This window comes from Pan troglodytes, chromosome 3 (assembly GCF_028858775.2).
Source record: "Pan troglodytes isolate AG18354 chromosome 3, NHGRI_mPanTro3-v2.0_pri, whole genome shotgun sequence".
Lineage (NCBI taxonomy): Eukaryota > Metazoa > Chordata > Mammalia > Primates > Hominidae > Pan > Pan troglodytes.
In genome coordinates this window covers 190,113,801-190,135,086 of record NC_072401.2, presented here as the reverse complement: position 1 = coordinate 190,135,086, position 21,286 = coordinate 190,113,801, and the positions used below count along the sequence as shown (strand labels likewise).

At 38.2% G+C, this 21,286-nt stretch overlaps 1 long non-coding RNA gene across 17 annotated transcripts in view; it reads right to left on the bottom strand.

Moving 5' to 3' along the window:
* LOC100608367 (uncharacterized) overlaps window positions 1–21,286 on the bottom strand; it is a 230,563-nt gene that overhangs the window by 162,752 nt on the left and 46,525 nt on the right. For all 17 annotated transcript variants that reach the window (XR_008547717.2, XR_008547702.2, XR_008547712.2 and 14 more), the window contains one exon: window positions 7,248–7,306. This is a non-coding gene — a long non-coding RNA (uncharacterized LOC100608367). The remainder of the gene's footprint in view (window positions 1–7,247; window positions 7,307–21,286) is intronic.

Genomic DNA, 21,286 nt, shown 5'->3' with positions numbered 1-21,286 from the left:
AGAGGAACCTCGTCAACAGTGACTTGACAGGAAAGAAAAATTTTAGATGTAATTAATTTCAAAGATTTATAATCAGCCTATGGGTGGGCAGAGGAGTAGACCAGTAATCCTGACAATTGGAAGTCAGATTTAGTGTTTGTTTTTGTGTAGTGTTAGAAAAAATTGTGTAGAGTGTAGAACTACGCCACTATAGTGGATACCTGTTGTACAATGAAGAAAAATTCCCACATCATCACAGAAGTATAAGATGCTCAATAATAATTAGTGACTAATTATCAGAGAAATGCAAATCAAAACCAATTGCAATGCAATGATATATCACCTTACTCCCATTCAGATGAATACTACCAAAATAAATAAGTAAAATCACAAGTATTGACAAGAATGTCGAGAAATCGGGACTCTTGTGCACTGCGGGGATTGTAAAATGGTGCAACAGCTATGGAAAGTGAAGTATTAAGGATTTACCTAAAAAGACTCAGTTATTCCAAAGTAATCATTTAAAATCGAATGGGGGGTGTATTTTAAATAGATTCCATATTTAAACTGAAGGGAGACAGTTGAAACTGGAAGAAACTGTAATATTGTTCACTGTAAATTCTAACTTATTCAGCCATCTGTTGAAACATTGGCTCAAAAGCTATAGTGGTTTTTCAAAAAATTGAATATATGATCTAGCAATCTCACTTCTGAGTATATACCCAAAAGAATTAAAAACAGCATCTTGAGGTCTTTCACACCTACGTTCATAGCTATACTATTCACAACAGCCAAAAGGTGGAAGCAACCTAAACGTTCATCAGCAGATGAGTGGATAAACAAAATGTGGTATAGGCACACAGTGTGATATTATTCTACCTTAAAAACAAAGGAAATTATTTCACATGCTATAACATAAATGAACCTCGAAGACTCTGGGCTAAATGAAATAAGTCACTTACAAAAAGGCAAATACTGTATGATTCCACTTATACAAGGTATTTAAAGTAGCAAAATTTATTGAAACACAAGATAGAATAGTGGTTACCAGGGTTGGGGAGAGTTGAAAAGTGGGAATTGTTGTTCAATGATTATAAAGTTTTACTTTGGCAAGATTATTCAGGTGACTATGCTTAACATTACTTAACTACACAATTTAAAAAGAGCCCAAATAGCCAAGGCAATCCTAAGCAAAAGTAACAAAGCTGGAGGCATCATATTACCGGACTTCAAACTATACTACAAGGCTACAGTAACTAAAACAGCATGATACTGGTACAAAAACAGACACATAGACCAACAGAACCAAATAGATAATCCAGAAATAAGACCAGACATCTAAATCATCTGACCTTTGACAAATATGACAGAAACAAGCAATGGAGAAAAGACTTCTTATTTCAATAAATCGTGCTAGGATAACTGGCTAGCCATATGTAGAAGACTGAAACTGGATTCCTTCTTTACAGCATACACAAAAATCAACTCAAAATGGATTAATGCCTTAAACATAAAACCCAAAACTATAAAAACCCTGGAAAATAACCTAGGAAATACCACTCTGGACATAGGAAGTGGCAAAGATTTCATAACAAAAACACAAAAAGCAATTGCAACAAAGCACAAATTAACAAATGGGATCTAATTGAACTAAAGAGCTTCTTCACAGTATAAGAAACTATCGGCCAGGCACAGTGGCTCACGCCTGTAATCCCAGCACTTTGGGAGGCCGAGGCAGGCAGATCACGAGGTCAAGAGATCAAGACCATCCTGGCCAACATAGTGAAACCCCGTCTCTACTAAAAATACAAAAATTAGCTGGGTGTGGTGGCACATGCCTGTAGTCCCAGCTTCTCGGGAGGCTGAGGCAGGAGAGTGTCCAGAGTGACACTCCAGGCTGCTGTGTGGATGCAAGGACCCACTCTCCTCCTGCAGACATAGAAAGGGTACTCCTCATAGACACAGCCACCAACCTGGAGAAGTAAAGGAGAGGGAGGCTGGGTGCAGTGGCTTACACCTGTAATTTCAGCACTTTGGGAGGCCAAGGTGGGCTGTATCTCTACAAAAACTACCAAAAAAAATTAGCCAGGTGTGGTGACACATGCCTGTAATCCCAGCTACTCCAGAGATTGAGGCACGAGAATCACTTAAACCCAAGAAGCGGAGGTTGCAGTGAGCCAAGGTCACGCCATTGCACTCCAGCCTGGGTGACAGAGTGAGACTCTGTCTCAAACAAACAAACAAACAAACAAACAAACAAACAAAAAAGAGTGAGAGAAGTGAGAGAAAAGTAGAGTATTAAAGATTTATCTGAAAGGACTCAGTTGTTCCAAAACAATCCTTTAATATCTAATAGGGAGTTGTATTTATTTTAAATACACCCCATATTAAACTGAAGGGAGACAGTTGAAACTGAAATATTATTAACTAGAAATTCTAAACTATGCAGCTATCTGCTGAAACATTGGCAAGAGCAGGCCCACGATAGAGAATAACAAAACTATACGTTCTGTGGATACCTAAGTTGGAGTGCCTGTTAAATGGGTATTCTCTGTCTCTGTTTTGACTGAGGCCCAAAGATAGTAACTGTCAATGCTACTCATATTGCAGAACAATCTGTGAATCCATCAAAGCAGACCTTGCCAAGGAGGCGGCTGGGAATAATTTGGGGACTCTCGGAAGACCACTTGCCTCCATTCTTTTAGAAATATTGGACAGGAAATTAGAAAGGTTTTTTGTGGGAAAGATATTGGTATGCTGCTGTTCCACTACTTGGCCTCCAGGACTTCTCTGAGGGACAAAGATGCCTGCTAGGGATTCACTTTATATCTGTGTCAGGAGATGATGGGTCTGTGTTAGTCTGTTTTATGCTGCTGTAACAGAGTACCACAGACTGGGTAATTTATGATGAATAGAAGTTTATGTGGTTCATGGTTCTGGAGGCTGGAAGTCCAAGAGCATGATGCCGACATCTGACAAGGGCCTTCATGCTGCATTATGTCATGACAGAAAGTGGAATGGCAAAAGAGGTCAAGAGCAAGAGCAAGAGGAGGCTGAACTTGCTTTTATAACAAGCCTACTCTCTTAATAATGAACCCACTTCCACAATAATGGTGTTAGTCCACTTATGAGGGCTCTGCCCTCTTAAAGGTTTCATGTCTCAAAACTGTTGCACTGGCAAATAAGTTTCCAACACATTCAGACCAAAGAAGAGTCCTCAGATCCACCCAGAGTCCAGAGGTACCCACTGTGGAGTGGGCAGATTGGTCTCATTTAACCCTTTGTTGTGACTTGCTGGCACCTGTTCCTAGAGCCCATGGCTCTGACCATTTGACATGCATTTGAAGTCCTTACCAGCAGTGTCCTCTTTATTGTGATTCCAGATGTGGCAGACAGAAAGAGATAGAAAGTGTGCCAGTTTGGGGTTGATCTCAGATGCTACCCAGGAAGACTACCCAGAAGGACTTGTCAAGAAAAGGGTGAGTCAGCAGCTTCCTAGGAGCTGAGGGAGGAGACAGAAATGGTTGAGGTAAAGAGATACAATGCATTTCTAGCACCACGGCCAGAATGGAAGCAATACTTGATTTCCTGAATGTCCAAGGGCATATGCTCTATGTGACACCAGGGGTAAAAAGAGAGGGTGCAGCTGTTGAAATTCAGCAGTCACTGGAGTTGAGCATCGTGGCTTACTCAGTTCCTGGGGAGGAGAGGTGTGCTTGCCTGCCAGGCTTGCATTGCAACAACTAGCATTTCCTGTTCTCTCTGCCCACTAAGAAAGAGCTAGAAGAAGAAGGGAAAACTGCTGCATTCAGAAAGTGGAAACATTTATGGAAGCAGAGATTTTACTATGTCCCCCAAAGAAAAAATTGGTAGACTGAAAATAGCTGCCAATGTCCACCATGTGAATTAGCATGAACCACCCCAATTAAATAGAGAAATATTTCAATAGTGATTCTAAACATACACATCACATCGAATGTGTTCATATGAATTTTAAGTAGTCTGCTCTCCAGAAAGCACTAAGGGCTGCTTTGTACAGCACAAGAAATGGCCCTGAATGCCAAAAAGTTCCTTCAAAAACCACAAAACTACTTGATATACAGTTTATCTGAAAAAGATTCCCACAATGTATAAACTGAATTCCTTAAACACACTGCCAATAGATGAAGAAAATAGTGGTTTAATAAATACTGCATTCCTTTCTATAAAAGTATATCCAAAAGGAAAAAGTTGAAATTAAAGATGTTATATTAAAATATGCCATTGTAAGTTGAAACATTTTTGCATAAATTTTTAAAATTCTCATTCAGAGAAAGAAGTATGTGAGAAATTATCCATAAAGTGGCTGATATGGCATTCTGAATTTTAAAATTGGGTATAAAGAAAACAAGTTATTTTAACTTCAAAATGACTATTTGTAAAATTAAGCCCACCTTATACACAGAAGACTTGGAAATTTAGGGCCCATCAACAAAAAGGGAAAAGTAGATTTACTCAATCAGTCCATTGGTTGCATCTGATTATTTTACAAAAATTTAAAAATCATTAAGAATTGAGGTTGTCTCTTTAAAAAAAACATTCCTGAAATGTGTATAGAATTGTGATGCTATCATGCGACCTAACTTCAAACTATACTACAAGGCTACAGTAACCAAAACAACATGGTACTGGTACCAAAACAAATATATAGACCAATGGAACAGAACAGAGGCCTCAGAAATAACACCACACATCTACAACCATCTGATCTTTGACAAACCTGACAAAAACAAGGAATGGGGAAAGGATTCCCTATTTAATAAATGGTGCTGGGAAAACTGGGTAACCATGAAAGCTGAAACTGGATCCCTTCCTTACACTTATACAAAAATTAATTCAAGATGGATTAAAGACTTAAATGTAAGACCTAAAACTATAAAATCCCTAGAAGAAAACCTAGGCAATACCATTGAGGACACAGGCATGGGCAAAGACTAAAACACCAAAAGCAATGGCAACAAAAGCCAAAATTGACAAATGGGATCTAATTAATCTAAAGGGCTTCTGCACAGCAAAAGAAACTACCATCAGAGTGAACAGGCAACCTACAGAATGGGAGAAAAGTTTTGCAATCTACCCATCTGACAAAGGGCTAATATTCAGAATCTATAAAGAACTTAAACTAATTTACAAGAAGAAATGAAACAACCCCATTAAAAAGTGGGCAAAGGATATGAACAGACACTTCTCAAAAGAAGACATTTATGCAGCCAACAGACACATGAAAAAATGCTCATCATCACTGGTCATCAGAGAAATGCAAATCAAAACCGCAATGAGATACCATCTCACACCAGTTAGAATGGCTATCATTAAAAAGTCAGGAAACAACAGGTGCTGGAGAGGATGTAGAGAAATAGGAACGCTTTTACACTGTTAGTGGGAGTGTAAATTAGTTCAACCATTGTGGAAGACAGTGTGGCAATTCCTCAAGGATCTAGAACTAGAAATACCATTTGACCCAGCGATCCCATTACTGGGTATATACCCAAAGGATTATAAATCACGCTACTATAAAGACACATGCACATGTATTTTATTCTAGCACTATTCACAATAGCAAAGACTTGGAACGAACCCAGATGTCCATCAATGATAGACTGGATCAAGAAAATGTGGCACATATACACCATGGAATACTATGCAGCCATAAAAAATGATGAGTTCATGTCCTTTGCAGGGACATGGATGAAGCTGGAAGCCATCATTCTGAGCAAACTATCACAAGGACAGAAAACCAAACACTGCATGTTCTCAATCATTGGTGGGAATTGAACAATGAGAACACCTGGACACAGGGCGGGGAACATCACACACCGAGGCCTGTTGTGGGGTGGGGGGAGGGGGGAGGGATAGCATTAGGAGATACACGTAATGTAAATGATGAGTTGATGGGTGCAGCACACCAACATGGCACACGTATACATATGTAACAAACCTGCATGTTGTGCACATGTACCCTAGAACTTAAAGTATAATAAAACAAAATAAAATACAATACAATATAATAAAGTAAAAAAGAACTGTGTGTTCTTTTAGTAAAAAGAACTTCCAGGTGTAGTTCTGGACTTACTCTTCCATGCATGCCGGCACCACATAACAGAGTTTCCATCTAGTGCAGATTTGTTTACAACAATGCTTTCTTGGGGACTGCATATGTGTTTGTCTTTTATGGACTTCCGGAATGCCAATGTGGACAGGCTCCTTCCAGGACTGTGAATGTGCAGGAGTCCACTGTCACGGGGATATCATTCAGATAACTGTCTTGAGACTTGAAAGAATCATACCAGAGTCTCAGCAAATACTTAGCAGACACTGCCTTGGTCATTTTGATGTCCCAAGGGTAACCTGAAATACAATTCAACACTCACATCCTCTCCTGTCTCCAAAAATAAGGATAAAATTCTTGGCATGCAAAAGCAACAAATATTTAGAGGCCCTAAAGCAAGTCTGTAGTGAGCATGAGTTCTGGAAAGTTAATATACAAAGCCCAAGACCAGTAGGATACTGTGGAGCAGACCAGCTGAGAGATTCCAGAGTGATTTCACAGCAAACCTTCAATACATATAGAAATACACCGAAGACCAAATTCTCCTGTATGAAGAGTTTTATCATTTATTACCTGGAAAGCAAGCTATGCATTTACATAATAACACAGTCCTCTCAGAGTGGGATCACTGTGGAAGCATGTTGGATGATATTCAAATTCTCTGAACTGGGTATGCATTGAAAGCTGTGGGGCATTTCATTTAAAATTTAAAAAGTATAAAAGTACAATTTTCTAAGAACCGTGGATTGGAAGAGTTACTTTCCTTCCACAGTAACTTATCTTGGCCAAAGGAAAACCTTCAGCTTGGCAGGACCCACGGTATCATAGATCCATACCCTTTGGCATAAATATCTAAAATGTTTTGACTACCTTTGGAAACAAAAAAAGCTGTGAAGGCAAGATGGAGTGGAGAAGAGGAAAGAATTGAGGAGAGATTCTGCTATTATTATTTTTAAAATCTTTGTTGATTGCTTTCTTTGATTTTGTTTTGTTTTAAAGTAACTTTGCAATAAGTAATAGAAGAAAAAGTATATAACTTAGGACAAAAGAAATAAAAATGATATTTAAAGTAAAATTTTGATCAGAAGCAGATTTCCCCTCTTAGTACCAACCTATATTGCATATTTTTCATATTTTAAACATGGAAAATAAGTATACTTTATCTAATAATTATACTTACTAACAACTGTCTTCTGTCAAACGGAAAAAGATGTAAGTAAACTGCATTCTTCAGTGTTACTGTGAATAGATAGAGAAAAATATTTTTAATAGAACAATGTTTCCTAGTTTCATAATTTAAAAAAAATTGGCCAGGCACGGTGGCTCACGCCTGTAATCCCAGCACTCTGGGAGGCCGAGGCGGGCAGATCACGAGTTCAGGAGATCAAGACCATCCTGGCTAACGCAGTGAAACCCTGTCTCTACTAAAATACAAAAAAATTAGCCGGGCGTGGTGGCGGGCGCCTGTAGTTGCAGCTACTTGGGAGGCTGAGGCAGGAGAATGGCGTGAACCCAGGAGGCTGAGCTTGCAGTGAGCCGAGATCGCGCCACTGCACTCCAGCCTGGGTGACAGAGCGAGAATCTGTCTAAAATTCTTATTTAGTCTTGAGCACTAAATAAATGTGACTGATAATATTTTGGAGAATAAACATAACTTAAGTAACTTTACTAAAAATTAAAAATTCATACAAAAGTTATCTCGTTCACATAATTTTTCATTCAAAAAACTGATGAGTAAAACATAACTTTGCTCTTGAACTGCAATTTTTCAAAATATTTAACCAACAAAAATCAAGACTTTCATTTTATAAACTTAGAAACAAAATCAGCACACCTCAAATTAGTGATGAAACGACTTCTGTTATTTATTGCATAAGATTATACTCAGATATCAAGACACATGTAAAGCTCCACCTTAATGAACATAATGGATTAGGAGACACAGCATTCTTATGGCATAATGCACTAAATTTCATAATGTGAACCCAAATTATATTTCAGATTCTGTCTCTAATAAGTCACATGGGATAAGCACTTCACCACTCTTACTTACTTTAAAGAATTTATTATCTCTTCTTCAGCAACCCAATCCCAGAGTCATACTTTGGGTAATTTCATCACCTACTTTGCCTTGCCTCTTATCACTCTCCTTCTAACTTCCGTATTTCTATTTGTTCTCCATGAATCCACTAAGTCCTCCAACCTCTTGCCTCCCTCCATTTTCTCCTAAGCTTTCAAGCCCTGCTGTTTTCACTTGTTTCTGCACTCAGCCAGGACCAACAATCTATGTATTATTTCATCCAAGAAGCCTCGATATCCTTAGTCCTTCCCTATACTACCCCTGAAAATTTCCAGTCCTGGAGCCAGTAAAGTGTAGTTAAAAATGGAGAGTTTTTTGTTTCACTTAGGCCAGATTTATATCTGCCTCACCATTCAGCAGAGTACTTTCCTGCCACAATTCTCATTGATTCCCCATAGAGTGGTGACAATAATGTATAGATTGCAAGAGCTGTTGCAGAAATGAACCATGTGAGCTTGGGCCACATTCTCCAGTGTCTGATATGACAGCGGCTTAATCAAGAATAGCACTTTTCTACTTCTTTTTAAAATTCTCAGGCTGGGCACAGTGGCTGACACCTGTAATCCCAGCACTTTGGGAGACCAAGGAGGGTGGATCACGAGGTCATGAATTCAAGACCAGCCTGGCCAAGATGGCGAAACCCCAACTCTACTAAAAATACAAAAAAATTAGGCAGGCATGGTGGTGGGCACCTGTAGTCCCAGCTCCTCAGGAGGCTGAGGCGGAGAATTGCTTGAACCCGGGAGGTGGAGGTTGCAGTGAGCCGAGATTGCGCCACTGCACTCTAGCCTGGGCAACAGAGCGAGACTCTGTCTCAAACAAACGAACAAAAATTCTCCAAACGCTAAGCACAAGAGGAGGAAGGCACACACCCTACAGCTAACAGTGCTATGACAAAGGCATTGTTTCCAGAGCTGCATTCCTGACATTGTGCACGCAAGAGGATGTTTATTTGATTAGTTACCATCTTTTCTGATTATCTTCAGCTATCTTATCAAAGCTTTTCCTTCTCTAGTCTCTTACCCTCTGTCAGTGCTCTGTAGCCTCAGCAGGTGTGGTTGACATATATTTTACAAAGATGACCAGGACAACCTTCAAAGCATCATAATATCTCCTGCAACCAGCCCTAGCCATCGATGAATACTATAACCTTCCACTGCTGGTGTCTTCGGAAGCTGCAGGAAAGTGTCCATGTCAAGGAATCTGTGTTTATTGAGAAATACATTTTCTTTCTCTTATAAATGATTGTCATGCTTCTTATTTTTTCCATCAAAATAGTTGAATGTTTGTAATATTAGGAGTTAAGAATTTTACATCTGAAGTTTAGATGTTGTTTGGATAGTTCTACAGTATTTACAGGGTCCGTGGTAGGAATGAATACAGCCCAGCAGTGAGGCCTACACTTACGTGCATAAGGTTTATTTTTGTGTATTGAAAACACAGAACACTGTGTACATTTCTGGTCCTTAAAATACCATTTTCAAAGACATAAGTACATTGAAACTCAAGGTATAATTTTGATTATAGCCAAAACATTTGAGTGTTTGGTTCTCTTCTGTGCGTGCATCATTACATACCAACTGGACACATTATGCAGAACGGGGACTGCAAATACAGCCTGGGGGCTGCCCATGGTCTTCTGACATGCTATCTTCTGTTATTCTACTCATTTCATGACTCTAGACGCTAATGACTCTCTAAATGCCCTTTTGAGGAATGATTGATCAAAATGAAAATGGCAGCCCCCATTCCCAGCTGCATGGGATGATAGAAGGATGTACGGCCAAAGTAACAGGACTAGGAGGAAAAGTTCTGTGCTGCCTTCTGGAATTTGACCTTATTTGAACTTTATGCATGTTTTACATACCAGGGGCTTCTCCACCATTGAAAAAGAAGAAAAGAATGCTAAATGATGACTTCATGTGGAAAACAGAAAAGGAGACACTTCTTGGGTCTGGATTGTGACCTGGCACCTGATTTCTTCTTTGATTATTGAGAAGCTCAGCATGTACCAGTCCACAAGCAGCAGATAAGCTGTAATAATGCATGAAGCGAGTAGAGCCAATTAACCAGCACATACTGTGTGTTTCTGCTACTGTGGCCACATGCTGGGCTATTATCTAATCACAAAAAGATCAAGGCCACCATCATTAAGTAAGTACATCTCTAAGGTCATTTTGGAAGCCAATTCAAATATCTATTTATGAAGATAAATATCATAAATGATGTGATTATATTTCTGCTTAGAGTCTGTACAAATTGTAATAATCTAAATGTATTTATAGCTTCCTGAAAGAATAAAATATTACTATTTATATCCTGTCTCTGATATCCCCTATGTAGAAAAAAAGGGTAAAAACAGGTGAGAGAACTGATTTTAAAATACTGTAGGAATCACTGTGAAAAATACCTGACAAATACAAGAACATCTGGGCCAAACTGAAGAAGTACAAAAAGCACAAAAACTTTACCTTTTAGACCCTGAATATGGTATCAATGTCCCTGAGACCTCCAGGGACCTGAGAACCCAGAGAAGAATGTCCTAATCAGAAGAGAGACTTAGGGGTGCGATAATGCCATGGGAGAAGTGGAGAACATTGCTCTGGAGTACTCCATTCTGAGAGAGAAAGAGAAAGAGGGGGTATCCAGATTTAAGGGTGACTCCGCAGGTTATTACAATTCTTTACTTCAACACAAATCCTAATTTAGGGGTCAAGCACAGAGAAGAAAAATTACAAACATTGAATAGAGAAGAAAAACTGCAGTCAGCTTTGCACCGACCAGAAACAACCGAGCTGAAAACAAAAAGGCTGTGGATTAAAGAGCTTCATTGAGAGACATGCTGACATTTCGTCTGAGGGTGATCTGCGCAAACCGAAGGAGGCTGTAACCATCTGCAGAGAGACGTGTCCCTAGAAAACAGGCCCAAGTGGCTGTGCCCATCAATGATAGACAGGATAAAGAAAATGTGGCACATATACACCAGGGAATACTATGCAGCCATACAAAAGGATGAGTTCATGTCCTTTGCAGGGACATGGATGAAGCTGGACCCCATCATTCTCAGCAAACTAACACAGGAACAGAAAACCAAACCACATATTCACTCATAAGTGGGAGCTGAACAATGAGAACACATGGACACAGGGAGGGGAACATCACACACTGGGGCCTGTCAGAAGCTGGGGGACTAGGGGACGGAGAGCATTAGGAGAAATACCTAATGTAGATGACGGGTTGATGAGTGCAGCATACCACCATGGCACATGTATACCTATTTGTAACAAACCTGCACGTCTTGCACATGTATCCCAGAACTTAAAGTATAATAAAAGAATGAAAAAATAGACCCAAATTGAAGTGCCCTAAATCATTCCTATGTCCCACTAAAGTATCTATATATTAAAAAATAAAACTTCTTTTTTTGTTTTTTTTTGAGACAGGGTCTTGCTCTGTCACCCAGGCTGGAGTGCAGTGGTGAGGTCTCAGCTCACTGCAACCTCCACCTCCCGGGTTCAAACGATTGTTCTGCCTCAGCCACCCGAGTAGCTGGGATTACAGGCGCGCACCATTACACCCGGCTAATTTTTGTTTTTAGCAGAGATGGGGTTTCACCATGTTGGCCAGGCTGGTCTTGAACTCCTGACCTCAGGTGATCCCAAATTGCTGGGATTACAGGCATGACCCACCATGTCTGGCCAAAAAACAAAACATTTTAAAAGAGATAAATTAGAGTAAATATGTACAACATATATTAACAACAGAACTAATTTCCTGATAAATTAAAATTTCATGAAAGTCAGTAAGAAAACAAACCAGTTATTTAATTATAAATCTGGTTAGAAGAAAAAACCAGGCAAGACATATAAAAGTAGTAAAAGGGGGCCGGGCGCACTGGCTCACACCTATAATCCCAGCACTTTGGGAAGCCGAGGCGGGCAGATCATTTGAGGTCAGGTGTTCAAAACTATCCTGGCCAACATGGTGAAACCCCGTCTCTACTATAAAAAAATACAAAAATTAGCCAGGCGTGGTGGTGCACGCCCATAATCCAGGCTACTCGGGAGGCTAGGCAGGAGAATCGCTTGAGCCCGGGAGGTGGAGGTTGCAGTCAGAAGAGATTGCACCACTGCACTCCAGCCTGGGTAACAGAGCAAGACTCCGTCTCAAAAAAAAAAAAAAAAAAAAAAAGTAGTATAAGGGTGGGCACAGTGGCTCATGCCTGATTCCCAGCACTTTGGGAAGCTGAGGCAGGAGGATCACTTGAGCCCAAGAGTTCGAGACCAGCCTGGTGTTCTCTAAAACAAACAAACAAACAAACACACGATTAGCTGGGCATGGTGGTTCACACCTGTAGTCCTAGCTACTCAGGAGGCTGAGGTGGGAGGGTAGCTTGAGCCCAGGAGTTCAAGGCTGCAGTGGGCTATGATCATGCCATTGCACTCTAGCCTGGGCAACAGAGTGAGACCCTGTTTCAAAAAAAAAAAAGTGGTAGTATATGAGAAGATGATGCCCATTCAGAAAGTGAGATACATTCAGTAGTCGTGTATGAGAAGATGATAATCCTCATTCATAAATTGAGATCCATTCATTTAAACATTCGTTAAGCTTATTGAAGTGAGCCATTTGGCAAAGTCAGACTCCAGCTGCGTGACCATGTTAAACAGGTTGTGGGACAATGGGCAATTATTCTATTGATATTACCATGTGGGAATGGAAATTGAAACAGTTTTGGAGAATCAGCTTTGGAGACAAGTTATATTTTATCCAGGGATTTCACTCCTAATAGAAGCTGGAGCTACACTTGCAAAGAGACTTGCTATTAAAAATTACGGTACATTCATATAATAATACAATATATTGTCACAAAAAACTAATTAGGCAAGTATGTATGTAATATATATGTAATACTTGTGAGAGTATAGATATGTGAGATACTCGAGATATTGTTTAACTTAAAAAGTAACTGTCAGAGTGTGTAGAGACTAGTTCATTCATGATAAATTTTATATTGTTATATATAATATACTTTCTATGTATAGAAAATAACTGGAAGTCCGTGCAAGAAACTGTTTCCTCTGAGAACTGGAATAAGAGTAAAAAGGGACATTTATTTTTCACTTAATCCTTGTCTATTCTGTTCCCAAAATATTTCTTACCAGCATACGAAACTCTCAGAGGAAAAACATTTTTTGGAAATATTTGATGTACTTAAGATAATTTTAGGAAGGCATCCTTAAATATTACTATCTTCCAGTTTTATAATTTTTGTCTCAAGTCCAACTCTGAGAAAATAAAACACAGTAATGTTGAAGTTGGTTTTCTCTACTGAGACATACAGATGCATATGAACTGGTTAACTTACATAAGTGATGAAAGTAATAAATTTGATAATATTTAGATAAAAACTTTTTTCTCTTAAAGAAAAATATATTTTGCTATGACAAAATATTTAACAATAAACTTTTATTTCTAATAATCTTCTGTGAATCTGCAGCCATTGCAAGCCTGTTTTTGTTTTTATGGTAATAATATCCAAACAAACCAACCAAAAAATATAGAGCAGGGCCAGGATTTGAAACTTAGCACACTAATGATGAATGTCTGTTAAGCTATAAAATCCCAGTAGAAAAATGATACTATATTAAAAATGGCATTATATAAATAAAAATGTGTATTTATTATTTAAATTATTATTTTACTTTAAAAGGGAAAACATGTTAAACCAATTGATTTGATAGAGGTACCGGACTCTTGCTTTCTTCTGTTCCAGATAGGTAATTTTAGAAACCCCTTTTACAAGTGACATTATTTCTTCGTTACTTTAGAAATCTTGGCAAGAAGAGTTTTTGTTTTGTTTTTCTTTTATTTCTTCTACTTTTTTGCCAATCACCTTCATTGTGTCTAGGTGTGACAGGAATCAAAGAGGAGCCGTGCTGAATAAAACTCCTGGCATGGGCCTCTGGTTTTGCAAAAACCGCAATAAATAATAATCCTACTTCTCTCTGGTAGCACTTGCCATATGATGAGATATACTACATTACTACAAACAGCAGAAACTCTAAGTTTCTGCATTTGCTGAATAATGAAATTGACAAAAGAGAAATTTATTAAGAAATATAAAACAATTGATGACATTTAAAACATATTTTTATTTAATTCACATATATTTATTATAACCCTCACCAGTTTTTGTTTTTGTTTTTCTGAGATGGAGTCTCTCTCTGTCCGCTGGGGCTGGAGTGCAGGGGCGCGATCTCGGCTTACTGCAAGCTCCGCCTCCCGGGTTCCCGCCATTCTCCTGCCTCAGCCTCCCGAGTAGCTGGGACTACAGGCGCCCGCCACCACGCCCAGCTAATTTTTTGTATTTTTAGTAGAGACGGGGTTTCACGGTGTTAGCCAGGATGGTCTCGATCTCTTGACCTCATGATCCACCCGCCTCGGCCTCCCAAAGTGCTGGGATTACAGGTGTGAGCCACCGAGCTTGGCCCTCACCAGTCTTAATAATTATTATTATTCCCCAAAATGAGTAAGTTGAGGCTTTGAGCGTGTCTGATGTTACACAACTAACAAACAGCAGGACTGAGTCTGTCTGACCCCAAGCCATCTTAATCATGGGGCCACATTCATGGAGATGAAGCCTTGGTCTACAAACCTGTAAAATTCTACCTTAGTTAATAGGAAAACAAGAACTCCAAAATGCTCATATATATTCTGATTATATGCCAATTAAATTTACTTTTTTTTCTGAAAGAGCTTTTCCCTTTATCTATTGGGTGATCAATTTTTATCTCCCATGTCCCATATTGGTATGTTATTTACTATGTCTTATACTTTTTTCAGAATAAATGATGCTTAAATGTCCAAATTTTGGTACGTTTTGCAAATAATAATGCAAATTTAAGAATAAATTAGAGAAAAATGGGCCAGGCGCGGTAGCTCACGCCTGTAATCCCAGCACTTTGGGAGGCTGAGGTGGGCGGATCACGAGGTCAGGAGATGGAGACCATCTTGGCTAACACCGTGAAACCCCGTCTCTACTAAAAATACAAAAAATTAGCCGGGCGCGGTGGGGGGTGCCAGTAGTCCCAGCTACTCGGGAGGCGGAGGCAGGAGCATGGAGTGAACCCGGGAGGCGGAGCTTGCAGTGAGCTGATATAGCGCCACTGCACTCCAGCCTGGGCGACAGAGCGAGACTCCATCTCAAAAAAAAAAAAAAAAAAAAATTAGAGAAAAATGCTTTAATCATATTTATAACTAAACCAAACTTTTAATTAATTACATTTAAGTTTCCAGTAAATTTTATTACTTAAAAAGTCCATATAATTCTGGACTAATTATGTTAGCTGATTACCAAAACCCACACTGCTATTAACATGCCTGTGTCAATGATATTTTTTTAACAGTTCATTAGCATGGACTATTACATAATGTTCTTCTTGAAATAATCCATTGTTGCTTCTTCCTTTAAGGAAATTGGATAAATTCATTGCAACAAAATATTTCTATATAATCTGAGTAACAGTTGATACCAAACTGTGTCAAATATGTACAGAAGTGAAAGGGGTATTTAAGTGTGATTTTCCTAAAAAGTAGATATCTAAGTCTGTATAAATAAAATGAATATTTCAAAGATTTACTTATTTGCTTCCAGGCATCAGAATTAATTACCACAGTCCATTTTAAGAAGAGTAAGAGTTAACACCTTTCTCGATGTATAAAAGCAATTCAGTGTGAATAAAGTACCCAGTGTATCCAGAACATTGACACTTGAGCTAGACAGAAGTGACCAGCATGATTTCCAAATGATCATTTTTATTAGATAACTGAAGTATTATTAAAGAGAATGTTCCAGTCTTTGAAGTGTAAGTGTCTGCCAAACCAGAAGCCCTGCCCCTTTAATCTGCATTTAATTATATTTTCTTCATGGCCCCTTGGTCTGCTCTTTCTCATACTTAAATAATTTTATTAGCTGTAATGCATCATGAATCTAAGCGTACATCTGGATGTGAAAGTATCACTAAGAGATATCTCAGCTTAATTCTTTTCCGGGTCGACTCAACATAATTTTAGCAGTTGGGTTTGTTTTCAAAATACGTCCCGAATACATTCTCATAACTCCTGGAGTTGCATATTTGTCTTTATTTTCTATTCCTACTTTACTAAGCACAACTTCAGATAAAAAATCATGGCCATTTTTTCTTTAGCATCCTCACAGTCACCCCATATTCCATTACAGGGGGCCTCTCTATTGCTGTCTAATGAGTATAACTTATCACACTCGCTATTTGGTTTTGACTTTGGAAATTTCTGCACGGTGAAAGTTCTTGAATTTGGGTTTGCTTATTTGAAATCACCAAATATTCACTTAAAATAATAAAAATCAAAGTATGTTTTATGAGTATTCAGAATGATGGAATATACTTGATAATTTGGACTAATCTTATGGAGTAAATTTGTCTTTGGCATAATGATCTCAAGATTTTCCTTTACACTTGGTGCTGTCTTAAAAAAAACACTTGATAGCAAGACAATTTGAGATTAATCAAAATTAATATTAATTGGCCTAAACTTATTAAACTGAACATTTTACTGTTAAGCAAATTACACCTCAATGTTAAATTCATCCATTTATCCACCCATCCATCCACCCATCCATCCACCCATCCCAAGTCTTCTTCACTGGAGACCAGTCTTTGATCACAAGCTATCTGGGAATTCCACTCAAACCTGCCTCTGCGTGTTGGACACAGTGTACGCTACTGGTGGCAAGTTACTAGCATCTGAGGAGTCTGCTGTTGGCTCTGTAAGTTTTATTCTACTCAAGGGAAACCCCTCTTTCCTCTCGGCCACACACGTCCCCAAGTAAAGGCAACCTGCATCTGAAGTCAGGTTGGGTGTAGTTCAAGGAAGGGGAGGATCTTTTATTGGCTGCATTTTCATAGACTTTGTTCTCTTCTTCAAAGGCCTCTATGAAAATTCGTATGTGAGAATTGCGCCTTAAAATCTGGGACTGAGTAACAACACCTTATAAACCAGTTGGCCTCAATGGTATGTTTCTTGTTTTCTGTCTTTCCTAGTTAAAATTGTTCTTTTTTATAGAAACAATATACCTTCTTAATTTCTAGCTTCATGCTAGATTTCTCCATTTACCTGTCTTACTGAGCATGGGGTACTTAAGAGCATTTAATGATCAAAAATATAAGTTAAATAAAAGATAATGCAATTTTTCAGATGAGAAAACTAAAAGTCAAGTACTTGAAGTGCATATACATAACTAGAGTAGCATTTAGAGAGAAAAAATATTAATTGACCTGATATTATAAATATATTTTTATACTTTTCAAAGTGCGCACACACACTTATGCATATAAAATTTAACCAACATTTGCATATGTGCCAAATACTGTTTTACACGCTTCATAAATATTAACTCGTTTAATCCTCATGATAAACTAGAACACAGATACTATTATTAGGCAGCTTTACAGATGGAAGTGTGAAGAGGTTTGCCTATGGTTATGAAAACAGTAAGTGATTTGAACCTCTATGTCATACTGAGTATCATGGTCTAGAAAAAGGAAGCTTACAACGTAGGCCAGATAAATATTATCATCTCCATTGGGGAAATGCAGAAATTCAGGCAGGGAGCATTTAAATGTTTGGCTCAAGGGTACTTGAATAGATTGGAGCTATTCCAGGAACCCATAATGAAGGTTAGTTCTGATTCCTGTCCAATTTTTTTCCCATTATGTTATATTGCCAAAGTTTCTGCAGTCTTGATAATCACACCAAGCAAATATGAGTTTGTTAAATTATTTCTCCAAGATATAATTTATTGATATTAAATTTTGGCATTAGAATAAATGTTTACGAAAACACAATCAGGATGCAAAATAAAAAAAAACTGAATTTAGTACATAAATGATATGAACAAAATGCATGAAGTACCAAGCTTCAAATGCAGTATTTCAGATCAATAGTTTATACCATTTTAATTCAACAAATGTCTATTGAATGCTTAATATGTTCATGGGCTATAGAATAAAACTAAGAAACAGAGGAGATCCAATCCCTGACTTCAAGTTACGAATCATCAGACAAGCACATAGGATTCTATCATTTTTTTTTAATCTTAGGAAGGAAAATAAAATGATTTTGAAGACACTCAGCAACAGATATGGTTTAATATAGGGCTTGGATTACTTTTTCCTTTCCTAATTGTACCATATAAATAACGATGAAATTGAATTAAGAAAATATGGTGTTGAATCACAGCAATATATGATCTTAATCAAATCCTGTAATCTCTTTTATATTCAGATCATCCATTGTTAAAATATGATTCGTAATGCTTACCTCAAAAGTTAGGAAAATAAAATACTATATAAAGGATTGTGTAAACCATAGCATGCTGTAAAAACTGAATTAGATCATCTAAGTGAAATTAATATTTACATTTAAAGCATAGAGACCTATTTGTAGTCAATTACACCTTACTATTACCTGAGGAAAATGCAAAGGAAGATTCATTGCAGTGTACCTGTGGAGAGCCACAGGCTGTGCCAGAGGCTGTAAATAACATAATCTCAATTACTCTTCATCATGCCTCTATAAGTGGTCATCGCATAATATGAGGAAGCTGAGTGTCAACGTGACTCTATGACATCTCTGAGGTCATAGCATTAGAACGTAGTAGAACTTAGGTCTCATTTCAAACTTAGGTCTTTCTAGCTTGAAAAGCTCTTTCCATACCTCCATGCTGTCTCAGCAATTTGGGTTGGCTGAATTTCTTAAGATGTGTTAATATTTTTAAGTGTGATAAAATACACCTATATAAAAGTTACATAAGTTATCTGAGGTCAGGAGTTTGAGAACAGCCTGGGCAAAATGATGAAACCTCGCCTTTACTAAAAATACAAAAATTAGCCAGATGTGGTGGCAGGTGCCTGTAGTCCCAGCTACTTGGGAGGCTGAGGCAGGAGAATCACTTGCACCCGGGATGCAGAGGTTGTAGTGAGCTGAGATCGCACCACCACACTCCAGTCTAGGCGACAGAGTGAGACTCTGTCTCAAAAAAAAAAAAAAATGTTATAAGCCAAGTGCAGTGCCTCATGCCTGTAATCCGAGCACTTTGGAGGCCAAGGCGGGTGGATCATGAGGTCAGGAGTTCAAGATCAGCCTGGCCAACATGGTGAAACCCCATCTCGAACTAAAAATACAAAAATTACCCAGGCGTGGTGGCCCGTAATCACACAGGTGGTAGCCTGTAATCCTAGCTACTTGGGAAGCTGAGGCAGGAGAATCTCTTGACCCAGGAGGTGGGGGTTGCAGTGAGCCAAGATGGCACCACTTCACTCCAGCCTGGGTGACAGAGACTCCATCTCAAAAAAAAAAAAAAAAGTTATATAAATTATCACCCTAACCATTTCTAAAAGTACACTTCAGTGAACATCATTACATTGTTGTGCAACTGTCATCAATATCCATATCCAGAACCCTTTCAATCTTGTAAAACTGAAACTCTAACCATTAAACAAGAACTCACCATTGCCTCTCCACCAGCTGCTGACAACCCCCATTCTATTTTCTGTCTCTGTGAATGTGACTACTCTAAGTACACTGTGTAAGTGGGATGATTAGTGAAACACCAGGAGTTCAGTCTAGGTTCTTCTACTGGCTGCACAGAAAGCCAAGAACTGAGACAATGAGTATTGCCAAGGAAGAAGGCTTTAATCGGGTGCTGCAGCCGAGGAAACAGGAACTCAGTCTCAAATCCATCTCTCTGACCAACTACAACTAGGAGTTTATATAGCAGAGAAGGAATGTAGCAATGTGTAAGGAAACAGGAATTAGTGAGGGGCAAGGAAGCGATCATGATGAATGAGGGGTCTGGCATCTCATTGTCTGGATGTGGTAACTGGGTGAGTTTCAGTTCTTTAATACTTTTTTTTGAGAGGCCTGAAGGTCATTTCCTGAAGAAGGAACTCAGAAAAAACAAATATATATTTCAAACTTTAATACCAAAGGGGTCAATTTCTATGTTCATCAAAAAATTTTTTAAAAAATGGGACTCTTCAGTCTGTTTCAGAATCATGCAGTATTTATCCTTTTATGACTGACTTATTTCACTCAACATAATGACCTACAGTGGTAGCATGCGTCAGAATTTCCTTCCATTTTAAGGCTGAAAAATATTTTATTGTAAGTAAATGTCATATTTTGTTTATTCCACCAGCAATGAACACTTGGCTTACTTCCACCTTTTGACTATTGTTAGTAATGCTGCTTATGAACATAAGTGCAAAAATATCTGTACAAGTGCTTCATTTTAATTATTTTTGATATATACCCAGAAGCGAAATCACTGCATCATATGGTAATTCTATTTTTAATTTTTTGAGTAACCACCATACTGTTTTCCATAGTGGCTGTACCATTTTATCTCCCACCAAAAATGCAAAAGTTTTCCAGTTTATCCACATCCTTGCCAATGCTTGTTATTTTCTGATTTTTTTTAATAGTAGCAATCCTAATGGGTATCAAGTGGTGTCTCAGTGTTTTGCCAGTCCAGGTTTTGACTTCCATTTCTCTAACAATTAGTGATATCAAGCATCTCTTCATGTGCTTATTAGCTATGTGTTTATCTTTTTTGTAGAGATGTCTATTCAAGGTTTTTGTCAATGGTTTAATTGGGTTTCGTGTGTGTGTGTGTGTGTGTGTGTGTGTGTGTGTGTGTGTGTGTGTGTGTCTTGTAAGAGTTCTTTATATATTCTGAATAATAACTCTAATCAGCTATATTATTTGCAAATGTTTCCCATTTTATGGGTTGCCTTTTCACTCTGTTGATTATAGCCTGTTTTGCACAGAAGTTTTTAACTTTGGTGTAGTCCAATTTACTTATTTTTCTTCATTATCTGTGCTTTTATTGTCATATCCAAATAATCAATGCCAAATCCAGTGTCATGAAGCTTTCCCCTTATATTTTTGTTTAAGACTTTTATAGTTTTAACTCTTATGGGTTAGGTCTTTGATCCATTTTTAGTAACTTTTTGTATATAGTCTATGGTAATGGTTCAACTTAACTCTTTCGCATGTGGTTATCTTGTTTTCTCAGGACGACTGGTTGAAAAGACTGC